General features: G+C 31.2%; 1 protein-coding gene across 1 annotated transcript in view; it reads right to left on the bottom strand.

Moving 5' to 3' along the window:
• LOC145292723 (uncharacterized) overlaps nt 1–3,450 on the bottom strand; it is a 24,305-nt gene extending 20,855 nt beyond the window's left edge. The window contains exon 1 of the mRNA XM_080138761.1: nt 3,111–3,450. The gene's annotated coding sequence lies outside the window, so the exon portion shown is untranslated. The remainder of the gene's footprint in view (nt 1–3,110) is intronic.
• Between the last annotated feature and the right edge of the window lie 4,273 nt (nt 3,451–7,723).

The raw sequence follows: 7,723 nt of genomic DNA, 5'->3' as shown, positions 1-7,723 counted from the left end.
CAAATTTGTTATCATTAACCTCAAGTCCGAGTGACAAGGTCGTAAAACAACATGCAATCGCTTAAAATGTAGATTCTCACATTAAAAAACGCACAGAACTGATCTCCCATGGCAAAAAAGGTTAACTGCTATAAAACCCTATAATGGCTCGGAAATAGGAGATAATTTTACATTAAATTTACATGCGAAACTGATCTCTCAATTTAAATTCTAAAATAATTTTTCCCACCAAATTTTTCATGGTGTTCGCGTAATCACCTAAAAAAAATAAATAAATAAAAAATAAATAAAAAATAAAATTTCATTTTTTTTAGAGGAGGTAATTTAGCGAACATTCTACAATACTTTTTATAATGTTCTACTTTAATGTTTAATCTTTCGTAATCAAAATAAAAAATCTAAAAATTTTAGTTAGGGTGAGGTGAGGCAAAGTATTCCCTTAGGAAAAAAAAAAAAAACGAAAACAAACAAACAAAAAAACACTTCAATCAAAATTTAACTTTAGGTTCTTATCTGCTCTACCTCAATCCAGATAAAATAAAATCCAACGGCCAGCCCCTTACTCCCTCTACCATAAGAAGAAGCGGTAATAAAGATAGAAAGATGACGAGGGGAGGGGGTGAGGAGATGTTATCCAATAGGTTTTTTGCCTTTTCAATATTTCAAACGGTTATGCAATAATATTCAACTGAGGACAGCCCCACAACACCTCAAACTTATTTTAAACCAATAACCGTTCAGATTGGCACTTATATAAAAAAAAGGAAAAACTGTTGCGATGGAAACTAAATAACGATAAAAAAAAATTTTTTAAACAAAAAAAAAATTATATTAATAAAAATTTAAAACAAAATGACATTTTAATGTACTTTGTTGCAATGGTAATCAAAAAGAAAAAAAATAATAATAAATTAAAACTATCCACATTATAATGAATAAATAATGCGCAATAAAAATTGCCAATTTCCCGCCAGATTTATAAATAAGTTAAGAAAAAGCCCCCCTCTTTCTCAACAACAACAACAACAACAACAACAAAACTAACAGAGATGAGTTTGTGATGCACATGTGTTTATGTGCCTCATTGCACACCTGCGTTTTACGTTGACTGACAGGTGCGAAGAACGGTTAATAGCATTTAAAAAGGGAAAAGAGCTGTACATATAGAACATCTCTCTCTTTTGTAACTTTTAAATATTTTTTCTTTATTTTTATGCATCATTTTAATCTTTCAAAAGGTGACACGAGATTGCAATAAAAAGTTTAACTTAAAAACGATTCATGACTGAATGGGGCGGGTGTCCCTTTAACTACCACAGACATTGTTTTCCTCTCACAGGTTCTATCCTCCCTTCCAATCCATTCTAAGATTTAGGGATTCAATAAAGTGGGAGTGGGCAAAGATATATGCATATATAATTAGGCTAATTAAGTTGTGTGCAGCAACACTAATAATTGTTATTGCTAATCGAATTAGGAGAGAAAAAACGAAACGGCCATCGAAAGCAAGAAAGTATCGTGAGATTGATAGAAAAAAAAAAAAAATTAGGACTCAAACATTTAAAAGGGAATTTATAATTTCACAGAAACAAAAGAATTTTTAGTATGCAAGAGAATAATTAAAAAAAAAAACTTTACTAACTAATGTTTCCATGTTGAGTGTGAGAACAGTAGCCTGAAGAATACAAATAATAATAGCAATCATTCCTCATCTAAAAATAATGTAATATATTGTGTATAGATTTTCAGTATTTTAATTGCGGCACTAAACCGGCTTCCTCCGAAGGAGAAAGTTCCATGGAAGTATGAAATTTACAAGCGGTCTCAAGACGCATGTTTATCCTCATTAGCAGCGCTTGGTATTCCCAAATTGGTCGCCCATCTGGTATTCCCAAATTGGTCGCCCATCTGGTATTCCCAAATTGGTCGCCCATCTGGTATTCCCAAATTGGCCGCCGATCTGGTATTCCCAAATTGGTCGCCCATCTGGTATTCCCAAATTGGTCACTCATCTAGTACTGACCAGAACCAACGTTGCTTAACTTCGGTGATCTAACGAGAACCGGTGTGTCAACGTGATTATTTTCAGTATTTACTTTTAATAGTAGTCAATGCGCGAGTAAAGCTTAGTAGGAAAGTATGAAAATATATTTATGTCAATTAAGCTACACAGAAGCGTCATTCCCGCAGGGAATCGTCAAATTAAATGCGAGAATGAAACGTGGACGCTTCTGTGTAGCTTAATTACCATTATATATATATATATATATATATATATATATATATATATATATATATATATATATATATATATATATATATATATATATTTGTATAAAAGAGCAAAAAGAAATGTAATTTCTTTTTAACATAAAAATTATTTCGACATAAATATGAATTTGGTGCTTATGCATCTATGTTACCACGCCATTTTTTAAAAATAGTATATTCGAATTAAATTCAATTATTCCGATATTTTTGTTTATTAAATTGTTAGGTGAAAGTACAGAACAGTTACATAAACCCTCCTCACTCCATGTTAAGAATGGCTTTCTAAATAATAACATTATTATTTCAGCGTGGTGCATAAGTACTATGAATTGAAAAAAAGTAAATTTAAGACTCAATAAAATTGATTTATTGAAAAATAATATATTTTACTCAAAATTTCCCACCACCAAACAACACTGAACGCGCAACCATAAATATTTTTCACTAACCCAACAATACAATACACAAAATCAGAGAAAAATAGTTTTAACAAATTATAAAATATTTAATTTTTTTTTTTTTCATATACAATCCCTATAAAAAGATTGATATTGACAACAAAAAAGTAGATATTCGGAATACAGGCCGCATCATTTTTGGTCGATTTAAAAAGTTAAAAAAAAAAAAAAAAAAGAAAGTTTATCACGTTTTAACTAACTGTACTTTAAATGTGTTAATCGACACTTAATCTGCAGTTTTTATGAGAAAAAAATAATTTGGAGAATAAATCGCCAGCAAACGATACGGCACATATTCGGAAACTCCAAAGACCAAATAAAAATCACTTATAAGGAAAGATTATATAAATGAAATAATATTAATAAAAAAGATTAACTTACAAAATGCGAAGAATTGATTTTATGACGTCATATATAATTTTACGGTTGATTTTTTGGAAAAAGCGCAAAACCGATGGTTACGCGTGTGTTTGTCGAAGAGGTTTGATTTTTTATATACATAAAAGCGCGAAAAAAGACGATTTGTTGCAATGTTGACGGTTAAAATTAAAATTGAAACTTATAAGAGATTTTGATGGTTATGAACCAGCCGAAACAACAAGTCTCTGGTCTAACTTGTATTCTTCAAATATAATGATTATTTTACTTCTGCCTGTTTTCAAAATTGACTCGAGAAGAAGGGGGAGGAGACGAGGGGTGGGTAGAAACCATCGAAAGAAAGAAGACTCAAACAGTCACACGTGATCAAATTTTTGGTTTTTACTTTCTTTTTCCTTTTAAGGAAACTTAACAATAGCGAAGTTGTTGCTGATGATAATGCGGTGTTTTTCCTCCCTTTTTTAATAATAAAAAATGCGATTAAACAAAAAGAAATATATATAGAAAAAGGTTTATTCCGGGCACTTCAGTCATTTCTGTTTATCTTATCACGTTTTTTTTTTTTTTGTTTTTTTCCTAACGTCAAAAATATGAAATAAAAGGCGGTAAAACCTAACAATTTGAGAGAGAGAGAGAGAGAGAGAGAGAGAGAGAGAGAGAGAGAGAGAGAGAGAGAGAGAGAGAGAGAGAGAGAGAGAGATTACAATTTTATGTATCGAATGCCCAATTGACTGTATGAACGATTCTTGGGGGGGGGGGGCTCAGCTAGTTACATACGCACATACAGATAAAATTGGATTACATATTCGGCCGTTTGTGATTATTATTAAAAACGATTCCTATTAAAATTATAAAACATTACAGAAGATCCGTAAGATATTCTATAACCTCGGTTTCGGCCAAATAGACCTTCCTCAATGAACAATGTGTTAAATGATCCAGATTTATGGAATATTTTTAAAATAACATTTGTATGTTTTCTGATTGAACTGCCCTGAAAAAGATCTCATTGGTCGAAACGTAGGCTATATTTGAATATTTTCTTTTTAATACAATATCTCTATTAAAGACCTACCCCCCACATATTATATATATATACTAGCAGAAGTACCCGTCGTTGACTGGGTTCAAAAACAGCCTACAGAAAATGGACTGCGATTGATGAAAGTATGATAGATTATGAAAAGGATGGGGTTGTGAAGAGATAGGTTTTGATACTCCAAATTTTTACCCTAAGCAAAATATGATGAAAGTAAAGATAATTTTCGCGAAAATATATTTTTTTATATCAACTTTGTTTCCATTCGTAGCCAAGAGTGACCAACAAAATGATGTTTCCTTACAAAGAGAAAATGTTATATATATAATAATATAAATATACAAGAAATAAATGTTACCATAGTCAATAAAAATTAATTTTTTTTTTAATTCACGAACCGGTTTAAAAAAAAATTAAAATGGCAACGACTTTGAAATGGAGAGCCTCGTTTTCAATTTGAAGGGAGGGGCACCTGAGCATTCTGTGTTAAGAATTTAAGAGAGTTCCGTCAACGTAAGGAATATTTATAAACATATTTTAATGTTTTTCGTTATTTGGTGCTCGAGGAATATTCGATTATGGCATGTGTAATTTATATAAAAATTCATTTGAGTAGTTATCGCCTCAAATTTCGTTTTATTTTCGGTTCGCTGAAATTATTTCAAGTCAAGAGCATTAAAAACTATTTAAAAAAAAACATGAACTGAACTTTTATTGACTATGGTAAAATTTATTTCTTGTATATTTATTTTTTCGGGTAGTCGTTTGTTGGTTTTTCTGCTAAACACTCTTACTAAATAATATCGACGAAATATCGAAAAACAAAGAAACAAAAACAGTTTTGAAAAATAATCCGAAACAGCAAAATGGGATATTAAAAAAGTAAACACGTAATTACTTTATTTTTTTACAGCAAAGAATCGATATAAATATGAATAAGAAGAAAATGGCGCCATTTCAGGCAGAACAGCTTCGTTTCAGTTTTACACTATTGAACGGTGTAGTATTGCGCCGTCGGATTCGGGATTGTACTATTGTAATGTAAAGAACACACAGAAAGGGTTGTAATCAATTGAATTCCTTCTAGTACACTGACAAAAAAAGCTTAAACAGGTATATAAATAAAAATAAAAAGGTTATATAAATGTTTTTAAAAAGACACGTAATCACGTGAGCAGGATTTTTCCTTCTTTTGACACGATAACAAGTAACGTTCTTATTTTTCATTATTTATCTATTTATCTATTTTCGGAAGAGTGCCACGTGAAAATGGAGAAGGAAAAAAACAAAGTTATGCAAAATTTGTGTCGAGAATTGTCTAAAGTTCCGACTTTTTTTATTTTTGGCTTTCACTTTAATAAGAACGTGAATTTATGAGGGGAATTTATTCGACACAATATAATGCAACTCAAAAAAATAAATAAAAGCTAACGTGAATTAAGATTAAAGGTAAGGTGTTATTGTTGACCCTCACCCCTTTAAAAAAAAACTTGTTAAACTTTGTGACATATTTACATTCTATGGAGGTCAGGCGCGAACGAACACCTCATAATTTTATTATACCATATTTCTTCAAACTGAAACATAATTATCAAAGTATACTTACGCAAATAGATATGAAAAGTTTTTGTTAAAGTTTGTGCCATATTTCCATGGAGTACAGGCGCGAACGCAGACCCCACAATTTTATTATACCATCCCTATTTAAGTTGAAACATCAAAGTATTCTTATGTACATCTATATCAAAAACACTTGTAAACGTTTTTTTTTTTTTTTTTTTTCATTTTTTATTTCCATACTTTGGGGGCCAGACGCGAACGCAGACTCCAAAATTTTTATGAACCACCGTTCTGCCAGATTAAACCCATTCCTGATCCTCGATACATCTTCTATCATTATAAGTAATTAGTTTTTTTAAATAGTCAACCATATAGGAGCCTATTCATGACCCCCCCCACACACAGACGTTCAGCTTTATATTATAGAAGATATATATATATATATATATATATATATATATATATATATATATATATATATATATATATATATAACAGCACCATTTTGGCAATTTTATCAGTTCCAAATCTCAGCGACTATTGATCAGAATTTAACAAATGAAGGCTCGTTGGAAAGGTAATGACCTGAATTGTGTAGCGGGCTATAGGATATCTGTCCTTAAGGTCACACACTAAGGGGATCATCCATCATCCAGAGACTATTTTTGGAACTTTTATGCAACCATAAAATGTTTCAATTAAGTTGCAGTATCTTTCCACTCTCCAAAAAATCTTTTAAAATTACCACTATTATAGCTTTTGGAGGGTGCTGAAAACGAAAATAACGTTTAAATTCAAGGAAACGAGTTGTTTCCAAGATATGAAGAAATTCTAGTTAAAAAAGTGAGGGATCACTTTTGTATATTAATTTAATGTAAAATGAGCACCTACTTTATGACCACCTTTTTGAGGAGTCTTATTTTTTTAGGGGTGGTGTTGGTAGATCAACACAAAAACTACCTTAAAAACTTGTGCTCAATATGTTTTAGGGTGTACTGAAAACGAATATTGTATTTAAATTTTCCGCAAATTAATATTTTTTCGGGTATTAAGACAAAAATATGTGCGCGCTTGTGCATACAACAATGGCCACCACTTATAACAAAGAATTACATTGCTTGATACCCGGAAAAATACATATTTGCGGAAATTTTAAATGCGATATTCGTTTTCAGCACACCTGAAAACCTATCAGAAATAAGTTTTTAAGGTAGGTCTTGTGTTGGTCTACCAGGCCACAATTACCAAATAAATACCACCCCTAAAAAACATGACAGACGCCCCCCCCCCCCAAAAAAAAAGTGACTATAAGGTGGGGGTTCATTTTACGTTTAAAAAAAAAAGTGATCCCCCACTTTTTAAACTACAATTTTTTCATATCTTCGAAACTACTCGTTTCCTGGAATTTTAAACATTTTCGTTTTCAGCAACTTTGAAAACCTGTAATACTTGTAATTTAAAAGGATTTTTTAGCGTGGAAAGATATTGCACCTTTATCAGTGTTTCAATCATAGTCATTTATTTTCCTAGTTTTGCATATGAATTACAAAATATCTGATATTTCCCTAAAACTTGTGGCCTTGATGGAGAGGAGACTAAAACTTGCTATGGTTTCAAATGATCTGAAAAAAAGCGCGAAAAAAGACGATTTGTTGCAATGTTGACGGTTAAAATTAAAATTGAAACTGATAAGAGATTTGATGGTCATGAACCAGCCGAAACAACAAGTCTAACTTGTATTCTTCAAATATAATGATTATTTTACTTCTGCCTGTTTTCAAAATTGACTCGAGAAGAAGGGGGAGGAGACGAGGGGTGGGTAGAAAACCATCGAAAGAAAGAAGACTCAAACAGCAGTCACACGTGATCAATTTTTTGGTTTTTACTTTCTTTTTCCCTTTAAGTAAGAGGAAACTTGATTCCAAATATTTCTCATATGTTATATCTCTCCTCTTTGGTTTTCTTACATAAAGTAAATTTCACAGTATATAAGGATTATTTGATACTGGAGATATTC

The sequence above is a fragment of the Euprymna scolopes genome, chromosome 2 (assembly GCF_053919585.1).
Source record: "Euprymna scolopes isolate OS-2025 chromosome 2, ASM5391958v1, whole genome shotgun sequence".
In the NCBI taxonomy this organism is placed as follows: domain Eukaryota; kingdom Metazoa; phylum Mollusca; class Cephalopoda; order Sepiida; family Sepiolidae; genus Euprymna; species Euprymna scolopes.
Note: the sequence above shows the minus strand (reverse complement) of the source record. Positions and strands in the feature narration are given on the sequence as shown.